The following is a 14,591-nucleotide window of genomic DNA, read 5'->3' on the forward strand; positions in this document are numbered from 1 at the left end:
GCAGCAGAAGACCACACCGGGTGCCACTCCTTTCAGCTAAGAACAGGAAACTGAGACTACAATTTGCACAAGCTCATCGAAATTGGACAGTAGAAGATTGGAAAAACGTTGCCTGGTCTGATGAGTCTCGATTTCTGCTGCGACATTCGGATGGTAGGGTCAGAATTTGGCGTCAACAACATGAAAGCATGGATCCATCCTGCCTTGTATCAATGGTTCAGGCTGGTGGTGGTGGTGTCATGGTGTGGGGAATATTTTCTTGGCACTCTTTGGGCCCCTTGGTACCAATTGAGCATCGTTGCAATGCCACAGCCTACCTGAGTATTGTTGCTGACCATGTCCATCCCTTTATGACCACAATGTACCCAACATCTGATGGCTACTTTCAGCAGGATAATGCGCCATGTCATAAAGCTGGAATCTTGAACATGACAATGAGTTCACTGTACTCAAATGGCCTCCACAGTCACCAGATCTCAATCCAATAGAGCATCTTTGGGATGTGGTGGAACGGGAGATTCGATTTTCCCACCTGTTTTTGCTTTTTACAGTTTCAGAGGAAAATAATTATGTTATGATCGCTGTTCCCAAGGGTTGAAGAAGAGCTCTGACCCCAATTTATATTTGTAAAGTTAAAGTCTTCCATTATCACTAATGTCCCCTCCTGTGCAGCCCCCTCCATCTGCTTATATAGGTGATACTCTATTTCCTCAGAGATGTTAGGTGGTCTATAAATTACACCAAAAATAATTTTCTCAAAGATCTTCTGGCTTTGAATTTCAACCCACAAAGTTTCAGCCTCCTCACCCTCTACTAAAACCACTGTCTCAATCACAATCACTTTTAAGTCTCTTCTGACATACAGACACACCACCTCCCCTCCTATTTGCCCTGTCTTTCCGAAAGAGTGTAAAACCTTGAATAGTAACACCACAATCATGTGCTGCATCGAGCCCCGGGTCCGCTACACCAACAATATCTAACTGTTCCTCTAATATCAGAGCCTCAAGCTCGCCCATTTTGTTTGCGATACTTCTGGCATTTATGAACATACACTTTAATTTTCCACAGTTATTTATTTGATTTAAAGTAATTTTACTGGCACATATATCCTCATTATTGTTTTGTAACTTGTGGATCTCCTTATCCACTGCCTTAGTCCCCCATACACTGCCCACCTCACCACCCACCAACATAACCAGTCCCCTATCTGACTTGTCTACCCCTTTAGTATCCTCCTTTTCCTCCTCCCTCCATCCTAGTTTAAATACTCCACCACCCCTGCTAGGATCTCCCCCAGCACAGCAGCCCTATTCCATTAAGGTGCAAGTTATCTGCGGAAAACGGCTTGTACCCCAATGAAAAGTCAGCCCAGTGCTCTAGGAACCCAAATCCCTCTGCTCTACAACAGGATCTGAGCCATGCATTTAACTCCCTGAGCTCCCGCTGTCTGCTCTGTGTAGTGCATGGCACAGGTAGAATTCCAGAGAATACTACCTTGGAGGTCCTTCCCTTAAACTTTGAACCTAATTCTTTAAAACTATTCTCCAGGCTCCTCCACTTACTATCTATTCTGTCATTGGTACCAACATGGACCACGACAGCTGGGTCATCCCCAGCCCCTCCCAGTAATTTATCCACCCTTTCCACCAGATGGCGAACCCTGGCACCAGGGAGACAGCAAACCATTTGGTTGAAGTGGTCTTGGCAACAAATTATTCTATCCATCTTCCTGATTATAGAGTCCCCTACAACCACTAGCTGCCTTGGCTTACCTGTACTCCCATCCACTCTACTACTAGCTGGTCTGCTCCCCTGGCTATTAGGGAGAGCAGGATCCACTAGGGCTGCCATTTCTGACACTGACGTCCTTACATCATTGCACAATTTTGCAATTTTGTTCAGAGTTGGAATTGACCTTCCTTTTCTTGGACCCCTTTCTACCCCCTCTATTTACAGTAACCGAGCTACCCACCTGTGCCTGCTGGCTTTCCACTCCACCCTCCACTTCTATCCCACTTATTGCTTGCTCAGTGAGCAGCATGCTCCTCTCAAGATTATCGATTGCTCGCAGACGTGCAATATCTTCCTCCAGATCTCTAACACGGTAGAAAATATGGGCACATCTTTCGCAGTGCTATTCACCCTGGAACTCCTGATCGCGTGAAGTAAATGCTGAGAGTGAAATGAAATGAATATTGACATGTATTTACACATAATTATCCTAAAAAACATAGGTTACGTGCACATTATAGTATGTATCTAAGCTGCAATCCAGGGACACCATAGTCAGTGACTAGTGCAGTACCTTTTTACTCCTCTCTAATGAAAAGCCATAGTTTTTTCTATTTCCATTAACAGAGTTCTATAGCGACTTGATTTTTTTGGGATACATTGCTCCCTAGTGGAATCATTCAATATTCTGTTCAGAGTGCTGGGAAGCTGTGACCAACAAAAAGAAATGTAGTTGCATCATTTTCTTAAAGGGGTATTCCCATGCTGCAGGCTACAAGCATATAAATTCTATATCCGGGGAGGGGAGGGAGGCACATCAGATCTGATAGTTTGTTGTGGCAGATGTAGAAGGGCTAAGAGTGTCATTGTGTGTAATATGCATCATATTGCTCTTATCATCTCATCACTAACCTGTCTCATCTCTCTCTCTCTGTCAGATACTATTTAATGTTCAGAAGGTAAATAAAAGTGTAGATAAACCTTGTAACCTAATAATCGAACCACATTTTAGCACACTGTATCTCACAGCACTAGAGAGATCATGAAGTTTTAGCTTGTGTCATGAAGTGAATGTACTGTATGTGACAGCTGTACATCAGACTTGTTCAAGTCCCAGTAAAACTTCCACACAACAAAAAGAGAAAATCACCACACAAACAGCACATGTTGGGTATCCCCACGTCCGTAACAACCGTACAATAAAATAAAATGATTACTGAACCCGTATACTGAACGCCTTAAAAAAATAAAGAACAGCAAAAATTATGATTTTACAAAATAAACAAAAATCAACATAAAAAGCGATCAAAAAGTCACCTTTACTCCTGCATGATACCATTTTTCTTCTGTACAACAAGTCAAACATCAAAAAGCTATATAAAATGAGATTTTAACGTAACCGTACTGAGCCATAGAACGCGAGCAAGAGGTAAGCTATTTGGTGTATAAATCACAAAAAACTTAAACATCAATTACAGAATCAATTTTTTTTGCCCCCCCCCCCCCCTCCCTTCCCCAAAGCTAATATAGGTTAAACAACAGGGTATTGCACCCCCAAATATAGTGTTACTGCAATCCTTGAGGGGTCAAGTTTTTAAAATAATTGCATTTTGGAGATTTTTACTGCTTTAGGGTCTCAGCCAATGGGACATAGTGCCTGAACTCTGTTCCAGCAAAATATGCCAACAGGCGCTTCTTCCCTTTCAAGCTGAATTGTGCGCCTGAACAGCAGTTTGTGACCATGTGTGAGATATAACTGCTTTCAGGAGAAGCTCGGTAACAAACTTTGGGGTGCGTTTACTCTTTAATCCCTTCTAAAAATAAAAATTTAGGCCAAAGCAAGGTTTTTTGGGAAAAGATTTTCACTTACACAAGCCAATGTAAATACTTACATATACTTACAAATAGGATCATTTGTGGGTGGGTTCACTGTTCTCGTAGCCCAGGAACTTTTCAAATATATAATGGCACCTGAAAACAACGTCATCAAAATCTGCCCTCTAACCGCTCAATGCCTCCTTCCGTTTTGTGCTCTGCTGTGCTCCCCTAAAGTAGTTTATATTTACATGTGTAGTTTATTGCTCTACACGTAAGAAACTGTACAAAAAAATCTGAAATGTGTTTTATCCTGCATAAACGTGTAAATTTTAGGACTAAATAATCATTTTATAGTCAAAATGTTAAAATTCCAAGTAGAACCTCCATTTTGTTTTAATTCTTGTGAGATGCTTAGTGTTAACATGCTTAACAAAGGCTGCTTGAGGGGTGCAGTCTTAAAATGGGGATTTATGGGGAGTTTCTAATAAATAGAACTTTGAAAACCCTTACGAAGAAGTATTTTTCTCTAAATACATTTAATCTGAAAATCACAGTTTGAACTCTAAGTCTTGTAACATCCTAATAAAATAAATTAACAAAAAAATTATGTCAGCATAAAGCTGACATATGGTTAATGTTAGTTAGCAATCAATTTGGGCAGTTAGACTAGATCTGTGATAAAAATGCCCAGTGGCCCCTGATCTCAAGAGGACCCCTGTGCATCTGTAGGGTCCAGCTGGCATCTCTATCACAGGGTATGTATCCCTTCTTGTCTGGAGGCACCAGGGAAAGTGGTGTATTTAATGAGGGGGGCATTATCTATAGCAGTGATGGCGAACCTTTAAGAAACCGAGTGCCCAAACTGCAAACCAAAGGCGACGTTTCTATTACAAGGTGCCAACACAGCAATTTAGCCCAATAGTGCCACAATACCACTGTACAAGAGACAAATAACACTGTGACATCATGGGGCCACCATTACAACCACATAAATAGCAGGATTCTGGTTATAAAGACCACTATAGAAAGGCCAACATTACCAATAATAACGCTATATTAGAAGCTAATGTAGTGATGACTACAGTATTACTGTCATACAGTGAGGAATATTACTGCCATATACTGATTATCATTACCCCCCATACAGTGACAGCAGTCCTGAGTAGAGGCAGGGACTGGGGGACTATAAGTTAGTCTGCTTATGGACCAAATATTGCCATCTTAGCCCCTTTTTTGTTTTTGCATTTTCATTTTTTACTCCCCACATTCAAAAATGTAACTTTATTTTTTCCATGTAAAGAGCTTTGTGAGGGTTTGTTTTCTGCATAATGCAGTGAAATTGGTGCCATTTTTTTGTGCCATTTTCTTGTGGGCTTGGATTTTACTGCTTTCACTGTTCACCACAAATGAATTTTCATACATTTACAAAAATGAAACCACCTGCACAAAAAAAAAAATGTATTTTGCCATTTTTGGCGCTAACTTTTTCATACTTCAGTGTACGGAGCTGTGTGTAGTGTAATTATTTCCGAGATGACCTGATGTTTTTAATGCTACCATTTTGAGGACCGTACAGACTTTTGATCAGTTTTTATTACATGCTGCAAAATGGCTGAAAAGTGGCATTTTGATCCAGTTTGGCAGGGAGGTGGTGAAAGGTGTGGGCACATGTGGATTTGGGATCACACGTATGACAGCTGTCTGTGGCCACATATATACTTGCCTCATCACATGCACCGTGCAGCCAGTGATGCAGCATAGCACCCGGCCACATTGTGCATGCGCTGCCTGCAGTGGAGCTATACTGGCTTCATTGCCCGCCTGATGCAAGTGATGAGCGCTTCAGACACAGATCAGTATATATGTGGCAACAGACAGAAGTCATACAGGGGGATTTGGGACACTAAATCACAGTTACCTATAGTTGGTTTAGTGTCCCAAAACCACCTGACAGAACCTTTGAAGGCATTTGCAGCTCTAACACTGAACTGCTGATGTGCAAACCACACACAGCAGCCCCAGCAGCTCCTGACCTCTTATCATCTTCTGATCCTGCAGGCTTCCTTCTGTGGACTCTCACTCCTCGTACTGCTGTACTTGTCTTCCCGGGCTGAAGAGGAGGAGGGGCGGGCACTGATCGGCTGCTACTGTCTCACTAAGGCATCACTAGTGAGAGCAGAGCCGATCAGCTTCAGGATGCAGTGGCTGCCGGAGCTCCGACTTTGATAAGAATGGGGAGATGGTGCGCGTGTCTGCAGAGAGGGCTCTGCGTGCCCTCTCTGGCACGCGTGCCATAGGTTCGCCACCACTGATCTATAGTATACACAGTTTATGAAGGGGACCAGTGTATTTAATGAGGGGGGAATTATCTATATTCATGAAGGGGCAGTATATACAGTTTATGAAGAGGGGCAGTGTATTTAATGAGGGGGGCAGTGTATATAATAACGGGGCCATTATCTAAATTCATGAAGGGGGCAGTATATACAATTGATGGGAGAGGGAGCTGTGTTTATAATGAGGGGAAGCATTTCCTATATTCATGAAGGGGGCAGTGTATAAAATAAGCTGGTCATTATCTAAAGGGGGCAAGCATATATACGGTTTATGGAGAGGGGGAGGAGTGTTTATAATTATCTAAATTCATCAAGGGGGTATGTTATACAATTCATGAAGGGGGGCAGTAGATATAATGTGGGGGGGTCATTATCTAAATTCATAAAGGGGGCAGTATATATAATTTATTAAAAGGGCAGTGTATTTAAAGAGGGGGTCATTATCTAAATTTATGAAGGAGGTCAGTATATACAGTTCATGAAAGGGACAGTGTTTATAATGAGGGGGGCATTATGTAAATTTAAGAAGGGGGGCAGTATATACAATTCATGCAGAGGGGGAGCAGTGTATATAATGAGGGGGGCCATTATGTAAATTCATGAAGGGGGGAAGTATATAAAACTAATTAGGGGGCACATTATGTAAATTCATGAATGGGGAAGTATATAAAACTTATGGGGGAGCCCAGTATATAAAATTCATGGGGTGCTGTATACAAAATGAGCGGGGCCAGTATGAAAATTTATTAAGGGGGAAGTGTATATAATTCATGACAGTGCTCAGTGTGTATAATTCTTAAGGGCGCATGTCTTGGGGTTTGTGTACCTCATCTTCTGTGCTTATAGTCAAACCAGTTAAATGTGTTGTTGGTACAGTATTCAAACATTGGAGGCCCCAGTTTAAATTTTGCCGAGGGCCCCACTTTGCCTAAAACCAGCCCTGCTAACAGTGTGTTTATCAATTTGTGTGTGTTCATAGAGAAAATGTGTATCAGTGAAAGCAAACGTGGTACTGTAAGGGCACATTCACATGGCCGTCTGCGGGGACGTACATGCGGCCGCAGGTACGTCCCCATAGACGGCAATAGCGGCGCAGATGCGGTGCCACACATGTGTGGCACCGATCCGGGCCGCACACCGCAAAAAGATAGAGCATGCTCTATCTTTCGGCGTGTGTGCGGCCGTGCGCCGCTATTCTCTATGGAGGGAATCTACCCAAGTAGAATACTTTAAGGGAGATTTATCAATGCTAGGGATTATGAAAAGTGTCATAAGTAGAGATGAGCGAACATACTCGTCCGAGCTTGATGCTCGATCGAGCATTCGCGTACTCGTAACTGCTCGTTGCTCGGACGAATACTTCGCCCGCTCGAGAAAATGGCAGCTCCCGCCGTTTTGCTTTTTGGCGGCCAGAAACAGAGCCAATCACAAGCCAGGAGACTCTGCACTCCACCCAGCATGACGTGGTACCCTTACACGTCGATAGCAGTGGTTGGCTGGCCAGATCAGGTGACCCTGGGATAGACTAGCCGCTGCCCGCGCTGCTCGGATCATTCTGTGTCTGGATGCCGCTAAGGAGAGAGCTGCTGCTGGTTAGGGAAAGCGATAGGGTATTCTATTAGAATAGTGTTAGGCAGGAGTGATTCAACAAGAACCCAACAGCCCTTCTTAGGGCTACAATAACGTTATACTTTTTTTTTTATTTGCTTGTGGCTGGGCTTGCTGGCACTAGTAGTGCAGCTAGTACCATATTGTGAGGAATTTGCAGGGGGACTTGCTACCGTTGTGTTTAGCTCTTAGTGACACACATATCCACCTCAAACACCAAAGTGGGAAAATTTATTAGGGGTTTGATTTCAATTAGGCACAGTCTGCCAGTTTCTTTTTATTTTACGTTTATTTTTTTAATAACTCAGTGTCATCTCATCTTGCATAGTAGTGTGCTTTCATACTTGGCTAGAAAATAGCCATAGGAGAATCCAAACGGCTTACTTACGCCTACAGTAGCGTTATATATATTTGATTTCTGGTTGATCTGCTGGTGGCTGTACTTGCTGCAGTGCATCTACTAGCAAATTGTGAGCAATTTGGAGTGAGACTTGCGACCGCTGTGTTTTGCGCTTAGTGATGCACATATCCATCGCAAAGACCGAAGTGGGAAAATTTATTAGGGCCCAGGGTTGTATTTCAATTAGGCACAGTCTGCCATTTCCTTTTTTATTTTACGTTTATTTTTTTCATAACTCAGCGTCATCTCATCTGGCATAGTAGTGTGCTTTCATACTTGGCTAGAAAATAGCCATAGGAGAATCCAAACGGCTTACTTACGCCTACAGTAGCGTTATATATATTTGATTTCTGGTTGATCTGCTGGTGGCTGTACTTGCTGCAGTGCATCTACTAGCAAATTGTGAGCAATTTGGAGTGAGACTTGCAACCACTGTGTTTTGCGCTTAGTGACGCACATATCCATTGCAAAGACCGAAGTGGGAAAATTTATTAGGGCCCGGGGTTGTATTTCAATTAGGCACAGTCTGCCATTTCCTTTTTTATTTTACGTTTATTTTTTTCATAACTCAGCGTCATCTCATCTGGCATAGCAGTGTGCTTTCATACTTGGCTAGAAAATAGCCATAGGAGAATCCAAACGGCTTACTTACGCCTACAGTAGCGTTATATATATTTGATTTCTGGTTGATCTGCTGGTGGCTGTACTTGCTGCAGTGCATCTACTAGCAAATTGTGAGCAATTTGGAGTGAGACTTGCGACCGCTGTGTTTTGCGCTTAGTGACGCACATATCCATCGCAAAGACCGAAGTGGGAAAATTTATTAGGGCCCGGGGTTGTATTTCAATTAGGCACAGTCTGCCATTTCCTTTTTTATTTTACGTTTATTTTTTTCATAACTCAGCGTCATCTCATCTGGCATAGCAGTGTGCTTTCATACTTGGCTAGAAAATAGCCATAGCAATAGGATAGCATCGTTTGGTTTTAAAAACTAAAAAACACAAAAAAACAAACAAAAAAAACAAAAAAAAGTTAAAAAAAAAATTCAAGTTATAACTCTCATTTTCAAAATGTTTAACCCGAGGGTTAGGGGTAGAGGACGAGGGCGGGGACGTGGGCGTCCAACTACTGCAGGGGTCAGAGGCCGTGGTCCTGGGCGGGGTGAGACACCACCTGCTTATGCGGGAGCAGGGGAACGCCGCAGAGCTACACTCCCTAGGTTCATGTCTGAAGTTACTACTCGTGGTAGAGCACTGTTGAGGCCAGAACAGTGCGAACAGGTGATGTCGTGGATTGCCGACAATGCTTCGAGCAATTTGTTCACCAGTCAGTCTTCCACGCAGTCCACCCATGTCACCGAAATCGGCACTCCTCCAGCTCCTGCACCTCAGCCTCCTACCCCCCAGTCTGCCCCCTCCCAGGAAAATTTGGCATTTGAACCGGCATACTCTGAGGAACTGTTTTCTGGACCCTTCCCACAGTCACAAACCACTTGTCCGGTTGCTGCTGAGCAATTTTCCGATGCCCAGGTTTTCCACCAGTCGCAGTCTGTGGGTGGTGATGACCTTCTTGACGTAGTGGAAGAAGTGTGTAAAGAGGTGTCCGACGATGAGGAGACACGGTTGTCAGACAGTGGGGAAGTTGTTGTCAGGGCAGGAAGTCCGAGGGGGGAGCAGACTGAGGGATCGGAGGATGATGAGGTGACAGACCCAAGCTGGGTTGATAGGCCGGGTGAACACAGTGCTTCTGAGACGGAGGAGAGTCCTCGACCAGAACAGGTTGGAAGAGGCAGTGGTGGGGCCAGACGGAGAGGCAGGGCCAGAGCAGGTGCATCAGCGCCAAATGTGTCACGTAGTGAAGCTCCCGTGGCGAGGGCTCCTGCGGCGAGGGCTAGATTTTCAGAAGTCTGGAGGTTCTTTAAGGAAACACCGGATGACCGACGGACTGTGGTGTGCAACCTTTGCCAAACCAGGATCAGCAGGGGTTCCACCACTACTAGCTTAACTACCACCAGTATGCGCAGGCATATGAATGCTAAACACCCCACTCAGTGGCACCAAGCCCGTTCACCTCCGGCCGTGCACACCACTGCTCCTTCCCCTGTTTCGGCTGATAGTCAGCCCCCTGCCCAGGACCCTGGCACAAAAACCCCATCGTCGCCTCCACGATCCTCCACAGCATCCACCAGCGTTCAGCTCTCCATACCCCAGACGCTGGAGCGGAAACGCAAATATAGTGCAACCCACCCGCACGCCCAAGCCCTTAATGTCCACATCTCCAGATTGCTCAGCCTGGAGATGCTGCCCTATAGGCTAGTAGAGACCGAGGCCTTTCGCAACCTCATGGCGGCGGCCGCCCCTCGGTATTCGGTCCCCAGCCGCCACTACTTTTCCCGATGGGCTGTCCCAGCCCTGCACCAGCACGTGTCAGACAACATCATCCGTGCCCTGACCAACGCCGTTTCTGACAAGGTCCACCTGACCACGGACACGTGGACGAGTGCTGCCGGGCAGGGCCACTATATATCGCTGACGGCACATTGGGTTAACTTGGTGGAGGCTGGGACCGAGTCTGACCCTGCGGCTGGTCATATACTGCCGACGCCAAGGATTGCGGGGCCTACCTCGGTCCAGGTGTTTCAGGCCTACTATGCCTCCTCCTCCTCCCACCCCTCCTCCACCTCCTCCTCCGAACTACCATCCGTGGGCATGGCGCCATCAGTCGGTAGCTCTAGGCACAGCAGCAGTGCCGTCGCTAAGCGACAGCAGGCGGTGCTCAAACTGCTGAGCCTAGGCGATAAAAGGCACACCGCCCAAGAACTATTACAGGGCATCACGGCGCAGACTGATCTGTGGCTGGAACCGCTGAACCTGAAGCCAGGCATGGTTGTGTGTGACAACGGCCGTAACCTGGTGGCGGCTCTGCAACTCGGCAGACTGACACATGTGCCATGCCTGGCCCATGTGTTAAATCTGATAGTTCAGCGTTTCCTCAAGACATACCCCAATCTGTCTGATTTGCTCACGAAGGTGCGCCGCATCTGTGCGCATTTCAGGAAGTCCAGCACAGATGCTGCCACTCTCAGGGCAGCGCAGCGCCGCCTCCAACTGCCCGCTCACCGACTGTTGTGCGACGTGCCCACGAGGTGGAATTCAACACTGACCATGTTATCCAGAGTTTACCAGCAGCGCCGAGCGATTGTAGACTGCCAGATGTCAACTTCCACCAGAACTGGTAGTCAGGTCAGTCAGCTTCCTCAAGTCTACAATGAGGAGTGGACGTGGATGTCTGATATCTGTCAGGTGCTGAGTAACTTTGAGGAGTCAACACAGATGGTCAGTGGCGATGCCGCCATCATCAGCCTCACCATCCCGCTGCTTGGCCTGTTGAAAAACTCTCTGATCAGCATGAAGTCGGAAGCTTTGCGCTCGTCACAAGAGACGGGGGAAGAAGATTCCCTTGTTGATAGCCAAAGCACCCTTAGGGCTGTTTCTCAGCGCATATCGGAGGAGGTGGAGGTGGAGGAGGATGAGGAGGAAGAGGAGGAGAATGTTGGCGAGACACAAGAGGGGACCATTGTTGAGTCCTTCACTGTTCAGCGTGTATGGGCAGAAGAAGAGGAGTTGGAGGAGGAGGAAATGGACAGTCAGGCCAGTGAGGGGAGTGAATTCTTACGCGTTGGTACTCTGGCGCATATGGCAGATTTCATGCTAGGCTGCCTATCCCGTGACCCTCGCGTTCAAAGAATTTATTCCAGCACCGATTACTGGGTGTTCACTCTCCTGGACCCACGGTACAAGCAAAATCTTTCCACTCTCATCCCTGGAGAGGAAAGGAATGTGAGAATGCATGAATACCAGCAGGCCCTGGTGCACAAGCTGAAACAGTATTTCCCTTCTGACAGCGCTAGCGGCAGAGGGCGTAGTTCTGCGGGACAAGTAGCGAGGGAGAGTAGGCGAGCAGGCAGCTTGTCCAGCACTGGCAAGGGTACGCTTTACAAGGCTTTTGCCAGCTTTATGTCACCCCAGCAAGACACTGTCACCTGTCCCCAGTCTCGGCAGAGTAGGGCTGATCTTTACAGAAAGATGGTGAGGGAGTACGTAGCTGACCATACCATCGTCCTAAATGATCACACAGCTCCCTACAACTACTGGGTTTCAAAGCTGGACATGTGGCACGAACTGGCGCTGTACGCCTTGGAGGTTCTTGCCTGCCCTGCCGCTAGCGTCTTGTCCGAGCGGGTTTTCAGTGCAGCTGGTGGCATCATCACCGATAAGCGTACACGCCTGTCGACTGACAGCGCTGACAGGCTGACGCTTATTAAGATGAATAAAGCCTGGATTTCTCATAATTTCCAATCTCCACCAGGTGAAGGAAGCTCAACCTGAATAATTTATCCACTCCTCCTCCTCCTCATTTTCCTCCTTCTCCTCCTCTTTGTAGAGTAAAGCAGAGGAAACTGGCTATTTTTTGACAGGGCCCACTGGCTCTAGCTGTAGTACTTTATGCATTTAATTTTTCTGGAGGGCCACCGACCCGGTCCTCTGTTTTAAACAATTTTTGGGAGTGCCACATACAGGCACTCAATCTATTCACTTTTTCTGGAGGGCCACCTACCTGCTCCTCTGGTTTGAAAACTTTTTTGGACTGCCACATACAGGCACTCAATCTATTCCATTTTACTGGAGGGCCACCTACCTGCTCCTCTGGTTTGAAAACTTTTTTGGACTGCCACATACAGGCACTCAATCTATTAAATTTTTCTGGAGGGCCACCTACCTGCTCCTCTGGTTTGAAAACTTTTTTGGACTGCCACATACAGGCACTCAATCTATTCAATTTTTCTGGAGGGCCACCTACCTGCTGCTCTGGTTTGAAAACTTTTTTGGACTGCCACATACAGGCACTCAATCTATTTCATTTTTCTGGAGGGCCACCTACCTGCTCCTCTGGTTTGAAAACTTTTTTGGACTGCCACATACAGGCACTCAATCTATTTCATTTTTCTGGAGGGCCACCTACCTGCTCCTCTGGTTTGAAAACTTTTTTGGACTGCCACATACAGGCACCATCCAAATTAAATTGTCTCCATAGCAGCCTCCACACGTTGTCTCCATTGCTACCTCCAAAAGTCGTCCATATAGCTGCCTCCATACATCGTCCCCTTATCAAACGAGGTGTGTCAGGCAGAAATTTGGGTTGTTTTCATGGATTCCACATCAAAGTTGTTAACTTTGTCGCCACCCTGCTGTGTTATCCACAAAATATACTGGCAAACTTTTATCATTTACCAATATTATTTCAGCGCTTCTTGCGCATCTGTTTACATTCCCCTCACCCGCCATATCCTAAACTTATAAGAACGCTACTACACTTGATCTTATACAAAAGGTTCTTAGAAGTGCTGTTTGGGGAGTAGCCTAGAGACAGGGGCTTGGATTGGCGAAAGCTCGCCTGGCAGCGGAGCGCCAGCTCCATGCGCATCATGCGCTTCTTGCGCATCTGTTTACATTCCCCTCACCCGCCATATCCCAAACTTATAAGAACGCTACTACACTTAACTTGGTGCAGGCTGGGACCGAGTCTGACCCGGGGGCTAGTCATATACTGCCGACGCAGAGAATTGCGGGGCCTACCTCGGTCCAGGTCTCAAAGGCCTAGTACACCTCCTCCTCCTCCGAATTACCATCCGTGGCCATGGCGCCATCAGTCGGTAGCTCTAGGCACAGCAGCAGTGCCGTCGCTAAGCGACAGCAGGCGGTGCTCAAACTGCTGAGCCTAGGCGATAAAAGGCACACTGCCCAAGAGCTATTACAGGGCATTCCACTTCAAACTTGTTAACTTTGTCGCCACCCTGCTGTGTAATCCACAAAATATACTGGCAAACTTTTATCATTTACCAATATTATTTCAGCGCTTCTTGCGCATCTGTTTACATTCCCCTCACCCGCCATATCCCAAACTTATAAGAACGCTACTACACTTGATCTTATACAAAAGGTTCTTAGAAGTGCTGTTTGGGGAGTAGCCTAGAGACAGGGGCTTGGATTGGCGAAAGCTCACCTGGCAGCGGAGCGCCAGCTCCATGCGCATCATGCGCTTCTTGCGCATCTGTTTACATTCCCCTCACCCGCCATATCCCAAACTTATAAGAACGCTACTACACTTGATCTTATACAAAAGGTTCTTAGAAGTGCTGTTTGGGGAGTAGCCTAGAGACAGGGGCTTGGATTGGCGAAAGCTCGCCTGGCAGCGGAGCGCCAGCTCCATGCCAAGATCCAACTAACATAGTTTTAACTGCAGCACCTTTAATCTACTACTAGTTCACTGCCTCCATACATGGTCCCCTTATCAAACGAGCTGTGTCAGGCAGAATTTTGGGTTGTTTTCATGGCTTCCATGTTAACTTTGTCGCCACCCTGCTGTGTAATCCACAAAATATACTGGCAAACTTTTATCATGTACTGATATTATTTGAGCGCTTCTTGCTCACCTCCTTTGGTTCCTCTCTGCCACCCATTGGTTTGAAGCCTGAGTCCATTTAGGGTATGTCGCCATGCCACTCTCTAGCCTGCCGCTGCTGCCGCTGCCTCTGCATGCCGTCCCCTATAGTGTCAGGGTCAATTATTGGATGTTTTAGATGCTATCTAGCTTCATTCTGTCACTCTGTCATGGCCATGCTGTTGCCCATAATT

This window comes from Engystomops pustulosus, chromosome 1, assembly GCF_040894005.1.
Source record: "Engystomops pustulosus chromosome 1, aEngPut4.maternal, whole genome shotgun sequence".
Lineage (NCBI taxonomy): Eukaryota > Metazoa > Chordata > Amphibia > Anura > Leptodactylidae > Engystomops > Engystomops pustulosus.